We start from the raw sequence: 25,122 nt of genomic DNA, 5'->3' as shown, positions 1-25,122 counted from the left end.
ACAGATGGCAGTGTAGATATTTCCATGTTCCTACACATGACTGTGTAGGTATTTCCATGTTTATACAGATGGCTTTGTAGATATTTCCATGTCTATAGAGATAGCTGTGCAGATATTTACGTGTTTATACACATAGCGGTGTATATATTTCCATGTTTATATAGATCGTGGTGTAGATATTTCCATGTTTATACAGATACCGGTGTAGATATTTCCATGTTTATACAGACCGCAGTGTAGATATTTCCATGTTTATACAGATAGCGGTGTAGATATTTCCATGTTTATACAGATGGCTGTGTCGATATTTCCATGTTTATACAGAGTTCTCTGTACATATTTCCATGTTTATATAGATGACAGTGTAGATCTTTCCAGGTTTATACAGATGACTCTGTAGATATTTCCAAGTTAATACAGATGGCGGTGTAGATATTTCCATGTTTATAGAGATAGCGGTGTAGATATTTCCATGTTTATTGAGATAGCGGTGTAAATATTTCCATATTTATACAGATAGTGGTGTAGATATTTCCATGTTTTTACAGATAGCGGTGTAGATATTTCCATCTTTATTCAGAGAGTGCTGTACATATTTCCATGTTTATACAAATCACTGTGTAGATATTTCCATGTTCATACAGATAACTTTGGAGACATTTACATCTTTATACAAACGGTGGTGTAGATATTTCCATGTTCCTACACATGACTGTGTAGTTATTTCCATGTTTATACAGATGGCGGTGTAGATATTTCCATATTTATAGAGATAGCAGTGTAGATATTTCCAGGTTTATACAGATAGCGGTGTAAATATTGCCATGTTTATACAGATCGTGGTGTAGATATTTCCATGTTTATACAGATACCGGTGTAGATATTTCCATGTTTATACAGACTGCAGTATAGGTATTTCTATGTTTATACAGATAGCGGTGTAGATATTTCCATGTTTATACAGATGGCGGTGTAGATATTTCGATGTTTATACAGATAGCAGTGGAGATATTTCCATGTTTATACAGATAGCGGTGTAGATATTTCCATGTTTATACTGATCGCGGTGTAGATATTTCCATGTTTATACAAATGGCGGTGTAGATATTTCCATATTTATACAGATGTCTGTGTAGATATTTACATGTGTATACAGATGGTATTGTAGGTATTTCCATGTTTATACAGATGGTGGTGTAGATATTTCCATGTTTATTCGGATGACTGTGTAGATATTCCCATGTTTTTACAGATGGCAGTGTAGATATTTCAATGTTTATAGAGATGGCGGTGTAGATATTTCCATATTTATACAGATGTCTGTGTAGATATTTCCATGTGTATACAGATGGTATTGTAGGTATTTCCATGTTTATACAGATGGTGGTGTAGATATTTCCATGTTTATTCAGATGACTGTGTAGATATTTCCATGTTTTTACAGATGGCAGTGTAGATATTTCAATGTTTATAGAGATGGCGCTGTAGATATGTCCATGTTTATACAGATAACGGTGGAGATATTTCCATGTTTATGCAGACAGCAGTGGAGATATTTCCATGTTTATACACATAGCGGTGTACATATTTCCATGTTTATAGAGACAGCGGTGTAGGTATTTCCATGTTTATACAGATAGCGGTGCAGAAATTTCCATGTTTATACAGATGCCCAGGCAGATATCTCCATATTTATACAGAGGGCTGTGTAGATATTTCTATGTTTATACAGATGCCAGTGTAGATATTTCCATGTTCCTACTCATGACTGTGTAGGTATTTCCATGTTTATACAGATGGCTTTGTAGATATTTCCATGTCTATAGAGATAGCGGTGCAGATATTTACATGTTTATACAGATAGCGGTGTATATATTTCCATGTTTATACAGATCGTGGTGTAGATATTTCCATGTTTATACAGATACCGGTGTAGATATGTCCATGTTTATACAGACCGCAGTGTAGATATTTCCAGGTTTATACAGATAGCGGTGTAGATATTTCCATATTTATACAGATGGCTGTGTCGATATTTCCATGTTTATACAGAGTTCTCTGTAGATATTCCAATGTTTATATAGATGACAGTGTAGATATTTCCAGGTTTATACAGATGACTGTGTAGATATTTCCAAGTTAATACAGATGGCGGTGTAGATATTTCCATGTTTATAGAGATAGCGGTGTAGATATTTCCATGTTTATTGAGATAGCGGTGTAAATATTTCCATATTTATACAGATAGTGGTGTAGATATTTCCATGTTTTTACAGATAGCGGTGTAGATATTTCCATCTTTATTCAGAGAGTGCTGTACATATTTCCATGTTTATACAAATCACTGTGTAGATATTTCCATGTTTATACAGATAACGTTGTAGACATTTCCATCTTTATACAAACGGTGGTGTAGATATTTCCATGTTCCTACACATGACTGTGTAGTTATTTCCATGTTTATACAGATGGCGGTGTAGATATTTCCATATTTATAGAGATAGCAGTGTAGATATTTCCAGGTATATACAGATAGCGGTGTAAATATTTCCATGTTTATACAGATCGTGGTGTAGATATTTCCATGTTTATAAAGATACCGGTGTAGATATTTCCATGTTTATACAGACTGCAGTATAGGTATTTCTATGTTTATACAAATAGCGGTGTAGATATTTCCATGTTTGTACAGATGGCGGTGTAGTTATTTCCACGTTTATATAGATAGCGGTGTAGATATTTCCATGTATATACACATGGCTGTGTAGATATTTCCATGTTTATACAGATGGCAGTGTAGATATTTCTATGTTTTTACAGATAAAATTGTAAATATTTCCAAGTTTATACAGATGGCGGTGTAGATATTTCGATGTTTATACAGATAGCATTGGAGATATTTCCATGTTTATACAGATAGCGGTGTAGATATTTACATGTTTATACTGATCGCGGTGTAGATATTTCCATGTTTATACAGATGGCGGTGTAGATATTTCCATGTTTATACAGATGGCTGTGTCGATATTTCCATGTTTATACAGAGTTCTCTGCAGATATTTCCATGTTTATATAAATGACAGTGTAGATATTTCCAGGTTTATACAGATGACTGTGTAGATATTTCCAAGTTAATACAGATGGCGGTGTAGATATTTCCATGTTTATACAGACTGCAGTATAGGTATTTCTATGTTTATACAGATAGCGGTGTAGATATTTCCATGTTTGTACAGATGGCGGTGTAGTTATTTCCATGTTTATATAGATAGCGGTGTAGATATTTATATGTATATACACATGGCTGTGTAGATATTTCCATGTTTATACAGATAGCGGTGTAGATATTTCCATGTTTATACTGATCGCGGTGTAGATATTTCCATGTTTATACAGATGGCGGTGTAGATATTTCCATATTTATACAGATGTCTGTGTAGATATTTACATGTGTATACAGATGGTATTGTAGGTATTTCCATGTTTATACAGATGGTGGTGTAGATATTTCCATGTTTATTCGGATGACTGTGTAGATATTTCCATGTTTTTACAGATGGCAGTGTAGATATTTCTATGTTTATAGAGACGGCGCTGTAGATATTTCCATGTTTATACAGATAACGGTGGAGATATTTCCATGTTTATGCAGACAGCAGTGGAGATATTTCCATGTTTATACACATAGCGGTGTGCATATTTCCATGTTTATAGAGACAGCGGTGTAGGTATTTCCATGTTTATACAGATAGCGGTGCAGATATTTCCATGTTTATACAGATGCCCGTGCAGATATCTCCATATTTATACAGAGGGCTGTGTAGATATTTCTATGTGTATACAGATGGCAGTGTAGATATTTCCATGTTCCTACACATGACTGTGTAGGTATTTCCATGTTTATACAGATGGCTTTGTAGATATTTCCATGTCTATAGAGATAGCTGTGCAGATATTTACGTGTTTATACACATAGCGGTGTATATATTTCCATGTTTATATAGATCGTGGTGTAGATATTTCCATGTTTATACAGATACCGGTGTAGATATTTCCATGTTTATACAGACCGCAGTGTAGATATTTCCATGTTTATACAGATAGCGGTGTAGATATTTCCATGTTTATACAGATGGCTGTGTCGATATTTCCATGTTTATACAGAGTTCTCTGTACATATTTCCATGTTTATATAGATGACAGTGTAGATATTTCCAGGTTTATACAGATGACTGTGTAGATATTTCCAAGTTAATACAGATGGCGGTGTAGATATTTCCATGTTTATAGAGATAGCGGTGTAGATATTTCCATGTTTATTGAGATAGCGGTGTAAATATTTCCATATTTATACAGATAGTGGTGTAGATATTTCCATGTTTTTACAGATAGCGGTGTAGATATTTCCATCTTTATTCAGAGAGTGCTGTACATATTTCCATGTTTATACAAATCACTGTGTAGATATTTCCATGTTTATACAGATAACTTTGGAGACATTTACATCTTTATACAAACGGTGGTGTAGATATTTCCATGTTCCTACACATGACTGTGTAGTTATTTCCATGTTTATACAGATGGCGGTGTAGATATTTCCATATTTATAGAGATAGCAGTGTAGATATTTCCAGGTTTATAAAGATAGCAGTGTAAATATTTCCATGTTTATACAGATCGTGGTGTAGATATTTCCATGTTTATACAGATACCGGTGTAGATATTTCCATGTTTATACAGACTGCAGTATAGGTATTTCTATGTTTATACAGATAGCGGTGTAGATATTTCCATGTTTATACAGATGGCGGTGTAGATATTTCCATGTTTTTACAGATAACTTTGTAAATATTTCCATGTTTATACAGATGGCGGTGTAGATATTTCGATGTTTATACAGATAGCAGTGGAGATATTTCCATGTTTATACAGATAGCGGTGTAGATATTTCCATGTTTATACTGATCGCGGTGTAGATATTTCCATGTTTATACAAATGGCGGTGTAGATATTTCCATATTTATACAGATGTCTGTGTAGATATTTACATGTGTATACAGATGGTATTGTAGGTATTTCCATGTTTATACAGATGGTGGTGTAGATATTTCCATGTTTATTCGGATGACTGTGTAGATATTCCCATGTTTTTACAGATGGCAGTGTAGATATTTCAATGTTTATAGAGATGGCGGTGTAGATATTTCCATATTTATACAGATGTCTGTGTAGATATTTCCATGTGTATACAGATGGTATTGTAGGTATTTCCATGTTTATACAGATGGTGGTGTAGACATTTCCATGTTTATTCAGATGACTGTGTAGATATTTCCATGTTTTTACAAATGGCAGTGTAGATATTTCAATGTTTATAGAGATGGCGCTGTTGATATGTCCATGTTTATACAGATAACGGTGGAGATATTTCCATGTTTATGCAGACAGCAGTGGAGATATTTCCATGTTTATACACATAGCGGTGTACATATTTCCATGTTTATAGAGACAGCGGTGTAGGTATTTCCATGTTTATACAGATAGCGGTGCAGAAATTTCCATGTTTATACAGATGCCCATGCAGATATCTCCATATTTATACAGAGGGCTGTGTAGATATTTCTATGTTTATACAGATGCCAGTGTAGATATTTCCATGTTCCTACTCATGACTGTGTAGGTATTTCCATGTTTATACAGATGGCTTTGTAGATATTTCCATGTCTATAGAGATAGCGTTGCAGATATTTACATGTTTATACAGATAGCGGTGTATATATTTCCATGTTTATACAGATCGTGGTGTAGATATTTCCATGTTTATACAGATACCGGTGTAGATATGTCCATGTTTATACAGACCGCAGTGTAGATATTTCCAGGTTTATACAGATAGCGGTGTAGATATTTCCATATTTATACAGATGGCTGTGTCGATATTTCCATGTTTATACAGAGTTCTCTGTAGATATTCCAATGTTTATATAGATGACAGTGTAGATATTTCCAGGTTTATACAGATGACTGTGTAGATATTTCCAAGTTAATACAGATGGCGGTGTAGATATTTCCATGTTTATAGAGATAGCGGTGTAGATATTTCCATGTTTATTGAGATAGCGGTGTAAATATTTCCATATTTATACAGATAGTGGTGTAGATATTTCCATGTTTTTACAGATAGCGGTGTAGATATTTCCATCTTTATTCAGAGAGTGCTGTACATATTTCCATGTTTATACAAATCACTGTGTAGATATTTCCATGTTTATACAGATAACGTTGTAGACATTTCCATCTTTATACAAACGGTGGTGTAGATATTTCCATGTTCCTACACATGACTGTGTAGTTATTTCCATGTTTATACAGATGGCGGTGTAGATATTTCCATATTTATAGAGATAGCAGTGTAGATATTTCCAGGTTTATACAGATAGCGGTGTAAATATTTCCATGTTTATACAGACCGTGGTGTAGATATTTCCATGTTTATACAGATACCGGTGTAGATATTTCCATGTTTATACAGACTGCAGTATAGGTATTTCTATGTTTATACAGATAGCGGTGTAGATATTTCCATGTTTATACAGATGGCGGTGTAGATATTTCCATGTTTTTACAGATAAATTTGTAAATATTTCCATGTTTATACAGATGGCGGTGTAGATATTTCGATGTTTATACAGATAGCAGTGGAGATATTTCCATGTTTATACAGATAGCGGTGTAGATATTTCCATGTTTATACTGATCGCAGTGTAGATATTTCCATGTTTATACAAATGGCGGTGTAGATATTTCCATATTTATACAGATGTCTGTGTAGATATTTACATGTGTATACAGATGGTATTGTAGGTATTTCCATGTTTATACAGATGGTGGTGTAGATATTTCCATGTTTATTCGGATGACTGTGTAGATATTCCCATGTTTTTACAGATGGCAGTGTAGATATTTCAATGTTTATAGAGATGGCGGTGTAGATATTTCCATATTTATACAGATGTCTGTGTAGATATTTCCATGTGTATACAGATGGTATTGTAGGTATTTCCATGTTTATACAGATGGTGGTGTAGATATTTCCATGTTTATTCAGATGACTGTGTAGATATTTCCATGTTTTTACAGATGGCAGTGTAGATATTTCAATGTTTATAGAGATGGCGCTGTTGATATGTCCATGTTTATACAGATAACGGTGGAGATATTTCCATGTTTATGCAGACAGCAGTGGAGATATTTCCATGTTTATACACATAGCGGTGTACATATTTCCATGTTTATAGAGACAGCGGTGTAGGTATTTCCATGTTTATACAGATAGCGGTGCAGAAATTTCCATGTTTATACAGATGCCCATGCAGATATCTCCATATTTATACAGAGGGCTGTGTAGATATTTCTATGTTTATACAGATGCCAGTGTAGATATTTCCATGTTCCTACTCATGACTGTGTAGGTATTTCCATGTTTGTACAGATGGCTTTGTAGATATTTCCATGTCTATAGAGATAGCGTTGCAGATATTTACATGTTTAAACAGATAGCGGTGTATATATTTCCATGTTTATACAGATCGTGGTGTAGATATTTCCATGTTTATACAGATACCGGTGTAGATATGTCCATGTTTATACAGACCGCAGTGTAGATATTTCCAGGTTTATACAGATAGCGGTGTAGATATTTCCATATTTATACAGATGGCTGTGTCGATATTTCCATGTTTATACAGAGTTCTCTGTAGATATTCCAATGTTTATATAGATGACAGTGTAGATATTTCCAGGTTTATACAGATGACTGTGTAGATATTTCCAAGTTAATACAGATGGCGGTGTAGATATTTCCATGTTTATAGAGATAGCGGTGTAGATATTTCCATGTTTATTGAGATAGCGGTGTAAATATTTCCATATTTATACAGATAGTGGTGTAGATATTTCCATGTTTTTACAGATAGCGGTGTAGATATTTCCATCTTTATTCAGAGAGTGCTGTACATATTTCCATGTTTATACAAATCACTGTGTAGATATTTCCATGTTTATACAGATAACGTTGTAGACATTTCCATCTTTATACAAACGGTGGTGTAGATATTTCCATGTTCCTACACATGACTGTGTAGTTATTTCCATGTTTATACAGATGGCGGTGTAGATATTTCCATATTTATAGAGATAGCAGTGTAGATATTTCCAGGTATATACAGATAGCGGTGTAAATATTTCCATGTTTATACAGATCGTGGTGTAGATATTTCGATGTTTATACAGATACCGGTGTAGATATTTCCATGTTTATACAGACTGCAGTATAGGTATTTCTATGTTTATACAAATAGTGGTGTAGATATTTCCATGTTTGTACAGATGGCGGTGTAGTTATTTCCATGTTTATATAGATAGCGGTGTAGATATTTCCATGTATATACACATGGCTGTGTAGATATTTCCATGTTTATACAGATGGCAGTGTAGATATTTCTATGTTTTTACAGATAACTTTGTAAATATTTCCATGTTTATACAGATGGCGGTGTAGATATTTCGATGTTTATACAGATAGCAGTGGAGATATTTCCATGTTTATACAGATAGCGGTGTAGATATTTCCATGTTTATACTGATCGCGGTGTAGATATTTCCATGTTTATACAGATGGCTGTGTTGGTATTTCCATGTTTATACAGAGTTCTCTGCAGATATTTCCATGTTTATATAAATGACAGTGTAGATATTTCCAGGTTTATACAGATGACTGTGTAGATATTTCCAAGTTAATACAGATGGCGGTGTAGATATTTCCATGTTTATACAGACTGCAGTATAGGTATTTCTATGTTTATACAGATAGCGGTGTAGATATTTCCATGTTTGTACAGATGGCGGTGTAGTTATTTCCATGTTTATATAGATAGCGGTGTAGATATTTCCATGTATATACACATGGCTGTGTAGATATTTCCATGTTTATACAGATGGCGGTGTAGATATTTCCATGTTTTTACAGATAACTTTGTAAATATTTCCATGTTTATGCAGATGGCGGTGTAGATATATCGATGTTTATACAGATAACAGTGGAGATTTTTCCATGTTTATACAGATAGCGGTGTAGATATTTCCATGTTTATACTGATCGCGGTGTAGATATTTCCATGTTTATACAGATGGCGGTGTAGTTATTTCCATATTTATACAGATGTCTGTGTAGTTATTTACATGTGTATACAGATGGTACTGTAGGTATTTCCATGTTTATACAGATGGTGGTGTAGATATTTCCATGTTTATTCGGATGACTGTGTAGATATTTCCATGTTTTTACAGATGGCAGTGTAGATATTTCAATGTTTATAGAGATGGCAGTGTAGATATTTCCATATTTATACAGATGTCTGTGTAGATATTTCCATGTGTATACAGATGGTATTGTAGGTATTTCCATGTTTATACAGATGGTGGTGTAGATATTTCCATGTTTATTCAGATGACTGTGTAGATATTTCCATGTTTTTACAGATGGCAGTGTAGATATTTCAATGTTTATAGAGATGGCGCTGTAGATATGTCCATGTTTATACAGATAACGGTGGAGATATTTCCATGTTTATGCAGACAGCAGTGGAGATATTTCCATGTTTATACACATAGCGGTGTACATATTTCCATGTTTATAGAGACAGCGGTGTAGGTATTTCCATGTTTATACAGATAGCGGTGCAGAAATTTCCATGTTTATACAGATGCCCATGCAGATATCTCCATATTTATACAGAGGGCTGTGTAGATATTTCTATGTTTATACAGATGGCAGTGTAGATATTTCCATGTTCCTACACATGACTGTGTAGGTATTTCCATGTTTATACAGATGGCTTTGTAGATATTTCCATGTCTATAGAGATAGCGGTGCAGATATTTACATGTTTATACAGATAGCGGTGTATATATTTCCATGTTTATACAGATCGTGGTGTAGATATTTCCATGTTTATACAGATACCGGTGTAGACATTTCCATGTTTATACAGACCGCAGTGTAGATATTTCCATGTTTATACAGATAGCGGTGTAGATATTTCCATGTTTATACAGATGGCTGTGTCGATATTTCCATGTTTATACAGAGTTCTCTGTAGATATTTCCATGTTTATATAGATGACAGTGTAGATATTTCCAGGTTTATACAGATGACTGTGTAGATATTTCCAAGTTAATACAGATGGCGGTGTAGATATTTCCATGTTTACAGAGATAGCGGTGTAGATATTTCCATGTTTATTGAGATAGCGGTGTAAATATTTCCATATTTATACAGATAGTGGTGTAGATATTTCCATGCTTTTACAGATAGCGGTGTAGATATTTCCATCTTTATTCAGAGAGTGCTGTACATATTTCCATGTTTATACAAATCACTGTGTAGATATTTCCATGTTTATACAGATAACTTTGTAGACATTTCCATCTTTATACAAACGGTGGTGTAGATATTTCCATGTTCCTACACTTGACTGTGTAGTTATTTCCATGTTTATACAGATGGCGGTGTAGATATTTCCATATTTATAGAGATAGCAGTGTAGATATTTCCAGGTTTATAGAGATAGCATTGTAGATATTTCCAGGTTTATACAGATAGCGGTGTAAATATTTCCATGTTTATACAGATCGTGGTGTAGATATTTCCATGTTTATACAGATACCGGTGTAGATATTTCCATGTTTATACAGACTGCAGTATAGGTATTTCTATGTTTATACAAATAGCGGTGTAGATATTTCCATGTTTGTACAGATGGCAGTGTAGTTATTTCCATGTTTATATAGATAGCGGTGTAGATATTTCCATGTATATACACATGGCTGTGTAGATATTTCCATGTTTATACAGATGGCAGTGTAGATATTTCTATGTTTTTACAGATAACTTTGTAAATATTTCCATGTTTATACAGATGGCGGTGTAGATATTTCGATGTTTATACAGATAGCAGTGGAGATATTTCCATGTTTATACAGATAGCGGTGTAGATATTTCCATGTTTTTACTGATCGCGGTGTAGATATTTCCATGTTTATACAGATGGCGGTGTAGATATTTCCATGTTTATACAGATGGCTGTGTCGATATTTCCATATTTATACAGAGTTCTCTGCAGATATTTCCATGTTTATATAAATGACAGTGTAGATATTTCCAGGTTTATACAGATGACTGTGTAGATATTTCCAAGTTAATACAGATGGCGGTGTAGATATTTCCATGTTTATACAGACTGCAGTATAGGTATTTCTATGTTTATACAGATAGCGGTGTAGATATTTCCATGTTTGTACAGATGGCGGTGTAGTTATTTCCATGTTTATATAGATAGCGGTGTATATATTTCCATGTATATACACATGGCTGTGTAGATATTTCCATGTTTATACAGATGGCGGTGTAGATATTTCCATGTTTTTACAGATAACTTTGTAAATATTTCCATGTTTATGCAGATGGCGGTGTAGATATATCGATGTTTATACAGATAACAGTGGAGATTTTTCCATGTTTATACAGATAGCGTTGTAGATATTTCCATGTTTATACTGATCGCGGTGTAGATATTTCCATGTTTATACAGATGGCGGTGTAGTTATTTCCATATTTATACAGATGTCTGTGTAGTTATTTACATGTGTATACAGATGGTACTGTAGGTATTTCCATGTTTATACAGATGGTGGTGTAGATATTTCCATGTTCATTCGGATGACTGTGTAGATATTTCCATGTTTTTACAGATGGCAGTGTAGATATTTCAATGTTTATAGAGATGGCGGTGTAGATATTTCCATATTTATACAGATGTCTGTGTAGATATTTCCATGTGTATACAGATGTTATTGTAGGTATTTCCATGTTTATACAGATGGTGGTGTAGATATTTCCATGTTTATTCAGATGACTGTGTAGATATTTCCATGTTTTTACAGATGGCAGTGTAGATATTTCAATGTTTATAGAGATGGCGCTGTAGATATGTCCATGTTTATACAGATAACGGTGGAGATATTTCCATGTTTATGCAGACAGCAGTGGAGATATTTCCATGTTTATACACATAGCGGTGTACATATTTCCATGTTTATAGAGACAGCGGTGTAGGTATTTCCATGTTTATACAGATAGCGGTGCAGAAATTTCCATGTTTATACAGATGCCCATGCAGATATCTCCATATTTATACAGAGGGCTGTGTAGATATTTCTATGTTTATACAGATGGCAGTGTAGATATTTCCAGGTTCCTACACATGACTGTGTAGGTATTTCCATGTTTATACAGATGGCTTTGTAGATATTTCCATGTCTATAGAGATAGCGGTGCAGATATTTACATGTTTATACAGATAGCGGTGTATATATTTCCATGTTTATACAGATCGTGGTGTAGATATTTCCATGTTTATACAGATACCGGTGTAGATATTTCCATGTTTATACAGACCGCAGTGTAGATATTTCCATGTTTATACAGATAGCGGTGTAGATATTTCCATGTTTATACAGATGGCTGTGTCGATATTTCCATGTTTATACAGAGTTCTCTGTACATATTTCCATGTTTATATAGATGACAGGGTAGATATTTCCAGGTTTATACAGATGACTGTGTAGATATTTCCAAGTTACTACAGATGGCGGTGTAGATATTTCCATGTTTACAGAGATAGCGGTGTAGATATTTCCATGTTTATTGAGATAGCGGTGTAAATATTTCCATATTTATACAGATAGTGGTGTAGATATTTCCATGCTTTTACAGATAGCGGTGTAGATATTTCCATCTTTATTCAGAGAGTGCTGTACATATTTCCATGTTTATACAAATCACTGTGTAGATATTTCCATGTTTATACAGATAACTTTGTAGACATTTCCATCTTTATACAAACCGTGGTGTAGATATTTCCATGTTCCTACACATGACTGTGTAGTTATTTCCATGTTTATACAGATGGCGGTGTAGATATTTCCATATTTACAGAGATAGCAGTGTAGATATTTCCAGGTTTATACAGATAGCGGTGTAAATATTTCCATGTTTATACAGATCGTGGTGTAGATATCTCCATGTTTATACAGATACCGGTGTAGTTATTTCCATGTTTATACAGACTGCAGTATAGGTATTTCTATGTTTATACAAATAGCGGTGTAGATATTTCCATGTTTGTACAGATGGCAGTGTAGTTATTTCCATGTTTATATAGATAGCCGTGTAGATATTTCCATGTATATACACATGGCTGTGTAGATATTTCCATGTTTATACAGATGGCGGTGTAGATATTTCCATGTTTTTACAGATAACTTTGTAAATATTTCCATGTTTATACAGATGGCGGTGTAGATATTTCGATGTTTATACAGATAGCAGTGGAGATATTTCCATGTTTATACAGATAGCGGTGTAGATATTTCCATGTTTATACTGATCGTGGTGTAGATATTCCCATGTTTATACAGATGGCGGTGTAGATATTTCGATATTTATACAGATGTCTGTGTAGATATTTACATGTGTATACAGATGGTATTGTAGGTATTTCCATGTTTATACAGATGGTGGTGTAGATATTTCCATGTTTATTCGGATGACTGTGTAGATATTTCCATGTTCTTACAGATGGCAGTGTAGATATTTCTATGTTTATAGAGACGGCGCTGTAGATATTTCCATGTTTATACAGATAACGGTGGAGATATTTCCATGTTTATGCAGACAGCAGTGGAGATATTTCCATGTTTATACACATAGCGGTGTGCATAATTCCATGTTTATAGAGACAGCGGTGTAGGTATTTCCATGTTTATACAGATAGCGGTGCAGATATTTCCATGTTTATACAGATGCCCGTGCAGATATCTCCATATTTATACAGAGGGCTGTGTAGATATTTCTATGTGTATACAGATGGCAGTGTAGATATTTCCATGTTCCTACACATGACTCTGTAGGTATTTCCATGTTTATACAGATGGCTTTGTAGATATTTCCATGTCTATAGAGATAGCTGTGCAGATATTTACGTGTTTATACAGATAGCGGTGTATATATTTCCATGTTTATATAGATCGTGGTGTAGATATTTCCATGTTTATACAGATACCGGTGTAGATATTTCCATGTTTATACAGACCGCAGTGTAGATATTTCCATGTTTATACAGATAGCGGTGTAGATATTTCCATGTTTATACAGATGGCTGTGTCGATATTTCCATGTTTATACAGAGTTCTCTGTACATATTTCCATGTTTATGTAGATGACAGTGTAGATATTTCCAGGTTTATACAGATGACTGTGTAGATATTTCCAAGTTAATATAGATGGCGGTGTAGATATTTCCATGTTTATAGAGATAGCGGTGTAGATATTTCCATGTTTATTGAGATAGCGGTGTAAATATTTCCATATTTATACAGATAGTGGTGTAGATATTTCCATGTTTTTACAGATAGCGGTGTAGATATTTCCATCTTTATTCAGAGAGTGCTGTACATATTTCCATGTTTATACAAATCACTGTGTAGATATTTCCATGTTTATACAGATAACTTTGGAGACATTTACATGTTTATACAAATGGTGGTGTAGATATTTCCATGTTCCTACACATGACTGTGTAGTTATTTCCATGTTTATACAGATGGCGGTGTAGATATTTCCATATTTATAGAGATAGCAGTGTACATATTTCCAGGTTTATACAGATAGCGGTGTAAATATTTCCATATTTATACAGATCGTGGTGTAGATATTTCCATGTTTATACAGATACCGGTGTAGATATTTCCATGTTTATACAGACTGCAGTATAGGTATTTCTATGTTTATACAGATAGCGGTGTAGATATTTCCATGTTTATACAGATGGCGGTGTAGATATTTCCATGTTTTTACAGATAACTTTGTAAATATTTCCATGTTTATACAGATGGCGGTGTAGATATTTCGATGTTTATACAGATAGCAGTGGAGATATTTCCATGTTTATACAGATAGCGGTGTAGATATTTCCATGTTTATACTGATCGCGGTGTAGATATTCCCATGTTTATACAGATGGCGGTGTAGATATTTCCATATTTATACAGATGTCTGTGTAGATATTTACATGTGTATACAGATGGTATTGTAGGTATTTCCATGTTTATACAGATGGTGGTGTAGATATTTCCATGTTTATTCGGATGACTGTGTAGATATTTCCATGTTCTTACAGATGGCAGTGTAGATATTTCTATGTTTATAGAGACGGCGCTGTAGATATTTCCATGTTTATACAGATAACGGTGGAGATATTTCCATGTTTATGCAGACAGCAGTGGAGATATTTCCATGTTTATACACATAGCGGTGTGCATAATTCCATGTTTATAGAGACAGCGGTGTAGGTATTTCCATGTTTATACAGATAGCGGTGCAGATATTTCCATGTTTATACAGATGCCCGTGCAGATATCTCCATATTTATACAGAGGGCTGTGTAGATATTTCTATGTGTATACAGATGGCAGTGTAGATATTTCCATGTTCCTACACATGACTGTGTAGGTATTTCCATGTTTATACAGATGGCTTTGTAGATATTTCCATGTCTATAGAGATAGCTGTGCAGATATTTACGTGTTTATACAGATAGCGGTGTATATATTTCCATGTTTATATAGATCGTGGTGTAGATATTTCCATGTTTATACAGATACCGGTGTAGATATTTCCATGTTTATACAGACCGCAGTGTAGATATTTCCATGTTTATACAGATAGCGGTGTAGATATTTCCATGTTTATACAGATGGCTGTGTCGATATTTCCATGTTTATACAGAGTTCTCTGTACATATTTCCATGTTTATATAGATGACAGTGTAGATATTTCCAGGTTTATACAGATGACTGTGTAGATATTTCCAAGTTAATATAGATGGCGGTGTAGATATTTCCATGTTTATAGAGATAGCGGTGTAGATATTTCCATGTTTATTGAGATAGCGGTGTAAATATTTCCATATTTATACAGATAGTGGTGTAGATATTTCCATGTTTTTACAGATAGCGGTGTAGATATTTCCATCTTTATTCAGAGAGTGCTGTACATATTTCCATGTTTATACAAATCACTGTGTAGATATTTCCATGTTTATACAGATAACTTTGGAGACATTTACATCTTTATACAAATGGTGGTGTAGATATTTCCATGTTCCTACACATGACTGTGTAGTTATTTCCATGTTTATACAGATGGCGGTGTAGATATTTCCATATTTATAGAGATAGCAGTGTACATTTTTCCAGGTTTATACAGATAGCGGTGTAAATATTTCCATGTTTATACAGATCGTGGTGTAGATATTTCCATGTTTATACAGATACCGGTGTAGATATTTCCATGTTTATACAGACTGCAGTATAGGTATTTCTATGTTTATACAGATAGCGGTGTAGATATTTCCATGTTTATACAGATGGCGGTGTAGATATTTCCATGTTTTTACAGATAACTTTGTAAATATTTCCATGTTTATACAGATGGCGGTGTAGATATTTCGATGTTTATACAGATAGCAGTGGAGATATTTCCATGTTTATACAGATAGCGGTGTAGATATTTCCATGTTTATACTGATCGCGGTGTAGATATTTCCATGTTTATACAGATGGCGGTGTAGATATTTCCATATTTATACAGATGTCTGTGTAGATATTTACATGTGTATACAGATGGTATTGTAGGTATTTCCATGTTTATACAGATGGTGGTGTAGATATTTCCATGTTTATTCGGATGACTGTGTAGATATTTCCATGTTTTTACAGATGGCAGTGTAGATATTTCAATGTTTATAGAGATGGCGGTGTAGATATTTCCATATTTATACAGATGACTGTGTAGATATTTCCATGTGTATACAGATGGTATTGTAGGTATTTCCATGTTTATACAGATGGTGGTGTAGATATTTCCATGTTTATTCAGATGACTCTGTAGATATTTCCATGTTTTTACAGATGGCAGTGTAGATATTTCAATGTTTATAGAGATGGCGCTGTAGATATGTCCATGTTTATACAGATAACGGTGGAGATATTTCCATGTTTATGCAGACAGCAGTGGAGATATTTCCATGTTTATACACATAGCGGTGTACATATTTCCATGTTTATAGAGACAGCGGTGTAGGTATTTCCATGTTTATACAGATAGCGGTGCAGAAATTTCCATGTTTATACAGATGCCCATGCAGATATCTCCATATTTATGCAGAGGGCTGTGTAGATATTTCTATGTTTATACAGATGCCAGTGTAGATATTTCCATGTTCCTACTCATGACTGTGTAGGTATTTCCATGTTTATACAGATGGCTTTGTAGATATTTCCATGTCTATAGAGATAGCGGTGCAGATATTTACATGTTTATACAGATAGCGGTGTATATATTTCCATGTTTATACAGATCGTGGTGTAGATATTTCCATGTTTATACAGATACCGGTGTAGATATGTCCATGTTTATACAGACCGCATTGTAGATATTTCCAGGTTTATACAGATAGCGGTGTAGATATTTCCATATTTATACAGATGGCTGTGTCGATATTTCCATGTTTATACAGAGTTCTCTGTAGATATTCCAATGTTTATATAGATGACAGTGTAGATATTTCCAGGTTTATACAGATGACTGTGTAGATATTTCCAGGTTAATACAGATGGCGGTGTAGATATTTCCATGTTTATAGAGATAGCGGTGTAGATATTTCCATGTTTATTGAGATAGCGGTGTAAATATTTCCATATTTATACAGATAGTGGTGTAGATATTTCCATGTTTTTACAGATAGCGGTGTAGATATTTCCATCTTTATTCAGAGAGTGCTGTACATATTTCCATGTTTATACAAATCACTGTGTAGATATTTCCATGTTTATACAGATAACGTTGTAGACATTTCCATCTTTATACAAACGGTGGTGTAGATATTTCCATGTTCCTACACATGACTGTGTAGTTATTTCCATGTTTATACAGATGGCGGTGTAGATATTTCCATATTTATAGAGATAGCAGTGTAGATATTTCCAGGTATATACAGATAGCGGTGTAAATATTTCCATGTTTATACAGATCGTGGTGTAGATATTTCCATGTTTATACAGATACCGGTGTAGATATTTCCATGTTTATACAGACTGCAGTATAGGTATTTCTATGTTTATACAAATAGCGGTGTAGATATTTCCATGTTTGTACAGATGGCGGTGTAGTTATTTCCATGTTTATATAGATAGCGGTGTAGATATTTCCATGTATATACACATGGCCGTGTAGATATTTCCATGTTTATACAGATGGCGGTGTAGATATTTCCATGTTTTTAAAGATATCTTTGTAAATATTTCCAGGTTTATGCAGATGGCGGTGTAGATATTTCGATGTTTATACAGATAGCAGTGGAGATATTTCCATGTTTATACAGATAGCGGTGTAGATATTTCCATGTTTATACTGATCGCGGTGTAGATATTTCCATGTTTATACACATGGCGGTGTAGATATTTCCATTTTTATACAGATGTCTGTGTAGATATTTACATGTGTATACAGATGGTATTGTAGGTGTTTCCATGTTTATACAGATGGTTGTGTAGATATTTCCATGTTTATTCGGATGACTGTGTAGATATTTCCATGTTTTTACAGATGGCAGTGTAGATATTTCAATGTTTATAGAGGTGGCGGTGTAGATATTTCCATATTTATACAGATGTCTGTGTAGATAGTTCCATGTGTATACAGATGGTATTGTAGGTATTTCCATGTTTATACAGATGGTGGTGTAGATATTTCCATGTTTATTCAGATGACTGTGTAGATATTTCCATGTTTTTACAGATGGCAGTGTAGATATTTCAATGTTTATAGAGATGGCGCTGTAGATATTTCCATGTTTATACAGATAACGGTGGAGATATTTCCATGTTTATGCAGACAGCAGTGGAGATATTTCCATGTTTATACACATAGCGGTGTACATATTTCCATGTTTATAGAGACAGCGGTGTAGGTATTTCCATGTTTATACAGATAGCGGTGCAGAAATTTCCATGTTTATACAGATGCCCATGCAGATATTTCCATATTTATACAGAGGGCTGTGTAGATATTTCTATGTTTATACAGATGGCAGTGTAGATATTTCCATGTTTCTACACATGACTGTGTAGGTATTTCCATGTTTATACAGATGGCTTTGTAGATATTTCCATGTCTATAGAGATAGCGGTGCAGATATTTACATGTTTATAGAGATAGCGGTGTATATATTTCCATGTTTATACAGATCGTGGTGTAGATATTTCCATGTTTATGCAGATACCGGTGTAGATATTTCCATGTTTATACAGACCGCAGTGTAGATATTTCCATGTTTATACAGATAGCGGTGTAGATATTTCCATGTTTATAGAGATGGCTGGGTCGATATTTCCATGTTTATACAGATAGCGGTGTAGATATTTCCATGTTTATAGAGATGGCTGTGTCGATATTTCCATGTTTATACACAGTTCTCTGTAGATATTTCCATGTTTATATAGATGACAGTGTAGATATTTCCAGGTTTATACAGATGACTGTGTAGATATTTCCATGTTAATACAGATGGCGGTGTAGATATTTGCATGTTTATAGAGATAGCGGTGTAGATATTTCCATGTTTATTGAGATAGCGGTGTAAATATTTCCATATTTATACAGACAGTGGTGTAGATATTTCCATGTTTTTACAGATAGCGGTGTAGATATTTCCATCTTTATTCAGAGAGTGCTTTACATATTTCCATGTTTATACAAATCACTGTGTAGATATTTCCATGTTTATACAGATAACGTTGTAGACATTTCCATCTTCATAAAAACGGTGGTGTAGATATTTCCATGTTCCTACACATGACTGTGTAGTTATTTCCATGTTTATACAGATGGCGGTGTAGATATTTCCATATTTATAGAGATAGCAGTGTAGATATTTCCAGGTATATACAGATAGCGGTGTAAATATTTCCATGTTTATACAGATCGTGGTGTAGATATTTCCATGTTTATACAGATACCGGTGTAGATATTTCCATGTTTATACAGACTGCAGTATAGGTATTTCTATGTTTATACAAATAGCGGTGTAGATATTTCCATGTTTGTACAGATGGCGGTGTAGTTATTTCCATGTTTATATAGATAGCGGTGTAGATATTTCCATGTATATACACATGGCTGTGTAGATATTTCCATGTTTATACAGATGGCAGTGTAGATATTTCTATGTTTTTACAGATAACTTTGTAAATATTTCCATGTTTATACAGATGGCGGTGTAGATATTTCAATGTTTATACAGATAGCAGTGGAGATATTTCCATGTTTATACAGATAGCGGTGTAGATATTTCCATGTTTATACTGATCGCGGTGTAGATATTTCCATGTTTATACAGATGGCGGTGTAGATATTTCCATGTTTATACAGATGGCTGTGTTGATATTTCCATGTTTATACAGAGTTCTCTGCAGATATTTCCATGTTTATATAAATGACAGTGTAGATATTTCCAGGTTTATACAGATGACTGTGTAGATATTTCGAAGTTAATACAGATGGCGGTGTAGATATTTCCATGTTTATACAGACTGCAGTATAGGTATTTCTATGTTTATACAGATAGCGGTGTAGATATTTCCATGTTTTTACAGATGGCGGTGTAGTTATTTCCATGTTTATATAGATAGCGGTGTAGATATTTCCATGTATATACACATGGCTGTGTAGATATTTCCATGTTTATACAGATGGCGGTGTAGATATTTCCATGTTTTTACAGATAACTTTGTAAATATTTCCATGTTTATGCAGATGGCGGTGTAGATATATCGATGTTTATACAGATAACATTGGAGATATTTCCATGTTTATACAGATAGCGGTGTAGATATTTCCATGTTTATACTGATCGCGGTGTAGATATTTCCATGTTTATACAGATGGCGGTGTAGTTATTTCCATATTTATACAGATGTCTGTGTAGATATTTACATGTGTATACAGATGGTACTGTAGGTATTTCCATGTTTATACAGATGGTGGTGTAGATATTTCCATGTTTATTTGGATGACAGTGTAGATATTTCCATGTTTTTACAGATGGCAGTGTAGATATTTCAATGTTTATTGAGATGGCGGTGTAGATATTTCCATATTTATACAGATGTCTGTGTAGATATTTCCATGTGTATACAGATGGTATTGTAGGTATTTCCATGTTTATACAGATGGTGGTGTAGATATTTCCATGTTTATTCAGATGACTGTGTAGATATTTCCATGTTTTTACAGATGGCAGTGTAGATATTTCAATGTTTATAGAGATGGCACTGTAGATATGTCCATGTTTATACAGATAACGGTGGAGATATTTCCATGTTTATACACATAGCGGTGTACATATTTCCATGTTTATAGAGACAGCGGTGTAGGTATTTCCATGTTTATACAGATAGCGGTGCAGAAATTTCCATGTTTATACAGATGCCCATGCAGATATTTCCATATTTATACAGAGGGCTGTGTAGATATTTCTATGTTTATACAGATGGCAGTGTAGATATTTCCATGTTTCTACACATGACTGTGTAGGTATTTCCATGTTTATACAGATGGCTTTGTAGATATTTCCATGTCTATAGAGATAGCGGTGCAGATATTTACATGTTTATAGAGATAGCGGTGTATATATTTCCATGTTTATACAGATCGTGGTGTAGATATTTCCATGTTTATGCAGATACCGGTGTAGATATTTCCATGTTTATACAGACCGCAGTGTAGATATTTCCATGTTTATACAGATAGCGGTGTAGATATTTCCATGTTTATAGAGATGGCTGGGTCGATATTTCCATGTTTATACAGATAGCGGTGTAGATATTTCCATGTTTATAGAGATGGCTGTGTCGATATTTCCATGTTTATACACAGTTCTCTGTAGATATTTCCATGTTTATATAGATGACAGTGTAGATATTTCCAGGTTTATACAGATGACTGTGTAGATATTTCCATGTTAATACAGATGGCGGTGTAGATATTTGCATGTTTATAGAGATAGCGGTGTAGATATTTCCATGTTTATTGAGATAGCGGTGTAAATATTTCCATATTTATACAGACAGTGGTGTAGATATTTCCATGTTTTTACAGATAGCGGTGTAGATATTTCCATCTTTATTCAGAGAGTGCTTTACATATTTCCATGTTTATACAAATCACTGTGTAGATATTTCCATGTTTATACAGATAACGTTGTAGACATTTCCATCTTCATAAAAACGGTGGTGTAGATATTTCCATGTTCCTACACATGACTGTGTAGTTATTTCCATGTTTATACAGATGGCGGTGTAGATATTTCCATATTTATAGAGATAGCAGTGTAGATATTTCCAGGTATATACAGATAGCGGTGTAAATATTTCCATGTTTATACAGATCGTGGTGTAGATATTTCCATGTTTATACAGATACCGGTGTAGATATTTCCATGTTTATACAGACTGCAGTATAGGTATTTCTATGTTTATACAAATAGCGGTGTAGATATTTCCATGTTTGTACAGATGGCGGTGTAGTTATTTCCATGTTTATATAGATAGCGGTGTAGATATTTCCATGTATATACACATGGCTGTGTAGATATTTCCATGTTTATACAGATGGCAGTGTAGATATTTCTATGTTTTTACAGATAACTTTGTAAATATTTCCATGTTTATACAGATGGCGGTGTAGATATTTCGATGTTTATACAGATAGCAGTGGAGATATTTCCATGTTTATACAGATAGCGGTGTAGATATTTCCATGTTTATACTGATCGCGGTGTAGATATTTCCATGTTTATACAGATGGCGGTGTAGATATTTCCATGTTTATACAGATGGCTGTGTTGATATTTCCATGTTTATACAGAGTTCTCTGCAGATATTTCCATGTTTATATAAATGACAGTGTAGATATTTCCAGGTTTATACAGATGACTGTGTAGATATTTCGAAGTTAATACAGATGGCGGTGTAGATATTTCCATGTTTATACAGACTGCAGTATAGGTATTTCTATGTTTATACAGATAGCGGTGTAGATATTTCCATGTTTTTACAGATGGCGGTGTAGTTATTTCCATGTTTATATAGATAGCGGTGTAGATATTTCCATGTATATACACATGGCTGTGTAGATATTTCCATGTTTATACAGATGGCGGTGTAGATATTTCCATGTTTTTACAGATAACTTTGTAAATATTTCCATGTTTATGCAGATGGCGGTGTAGATATATCGATGTTTATACAGATAACATTGGAGATATTTCCATGTTTATACAGATAGCGGTGTAGATATTTCCATGTTTATACTGATCGCGGTGTAGATATTTCCATGTTTATACAGATGGCGGTGTAGTTATTTCCATATTTATACAGATGTCTGTGTAGATATTTACATGTGTATACAGATGGTACTGTAGGTATTTCCATGTTTATACAGATGGTGGTGTAGATATTTCCATGTTTATTTGGATGACAGTGTAGATATTTCCATGTTTTTACAGATGGCAGTGTAGATATTTCAATGTTTATTGAGATGGCGGTGTAGATATTTCCATATTTATACAGATGTCTGTGTAGATATTTCCATGTGTATACAGATGGTATTGTAGGTATTTCCATGTTTATACAGATGGTGGTGTAGATATTTCCATGTTTATTCAGATGACTGTGTAGATATTTCCATGTTTTTACAGATGGCAGTGTAGATATTTCAATGTTTATAGAGATGGCACTGTAGATATGTCCATGTTTATACAGATAACGGTGGAGATATTTCCATGTTTATGCAGACAGCAGTGGAGATATTTCCATGTTTATACACATAGCGGTGTACATATTTCCATGTTTATAGAGACAGCGGTGTAGGTATTTCCATGTTTATACAGATAGCGGTGCAGAAATTTCCATGTTTATACAGATGCCCATGCAGATATCTCCATATTTATACAGAGGGCTGTGTAGATATTTCTATGTTTATACAGATGGCAGTGTAGATATTTCCATGTTCCTACACATGACTGTGTAGGTATTTCCATGTTTATACAGATGGCTTTGTAGATATTTCCATGTCTATAGAGATAGCGGTGCAGATATTTACATGTTTATACAGATAGCGGTGTATATATTTCCATGTTTATACAGATCGTGGTGTAGATATTTCCATGTTTATACAGATACCGGTGTAGATATTTCCATGTTTATACAGACCGCAGTGTAGATACTTCCATGTTTATACAGATAGCGGTGTAGATATTTCCATGTTTATACAGATGGCTGTGTCGATATTTCCATGTTTATACAGAGTTCTCTGTAGATATTTCCATGTTTATATAGATGACAGTGTAGATATTTCCAGGTTTATACAGATGACTGTGTAGATATTTCCAAGTTAATACAGATGGCGGTGTAGATATTTCCATGTTTACAGAGATAGCGGTGTAGATATTTCCATGTTTATTGAGATAGCGGTGTAAATATTTCCATATTTATACAGATAGTGGTGTAGATATTTCCATGCTTTTACAGATAGCGGTGTAGATATTTCCATCTTTATTCAGAGAGTGCTGTACATATTTCCATGTTTATACAAATCACTGTGTAGATATTTCCGTGTTTATACAGATAACTTTGTAGACATTTCCATCTTTATACAAACGGTGGTGTAGATATTTCCATGTTCCTACACATGACTGTGTAGTTATTTCCATGTTTATACAGATGGCGGTGTAGATATTTCCATATTTATAGAGATAGCAGTGTAGATATTTCCAGGTTTATACAGATAGCGGTGTAAATATTTCCATGTTTATACAGATCGTGGTGTAGATATCTCCATGTTTATACAGATACCGGTGTAGTTATTTCCATGTTTATAC

The sequence above is a fragment of the Pan troglodytes genome, chromosome 16 (genome assembly GCF_028858775.2).
Source record: "Pan troglodytes isolate AG18354 chromosome 16, NHGRI_mPanTro3-v2.0_pri, whole genome shotgun sequence".
Classification (NCBI taxonomy): domain Eukaryota; kingdom Metazoa; phylum Chordata; class Mammalia; order Primates; family Hominidae; genus Pan; species Pan troglodytes.
The sequence above is the reverse complement of the archived record's forward strand: the minus strand, read 5'-3'. Positions refer to the sequence as shown.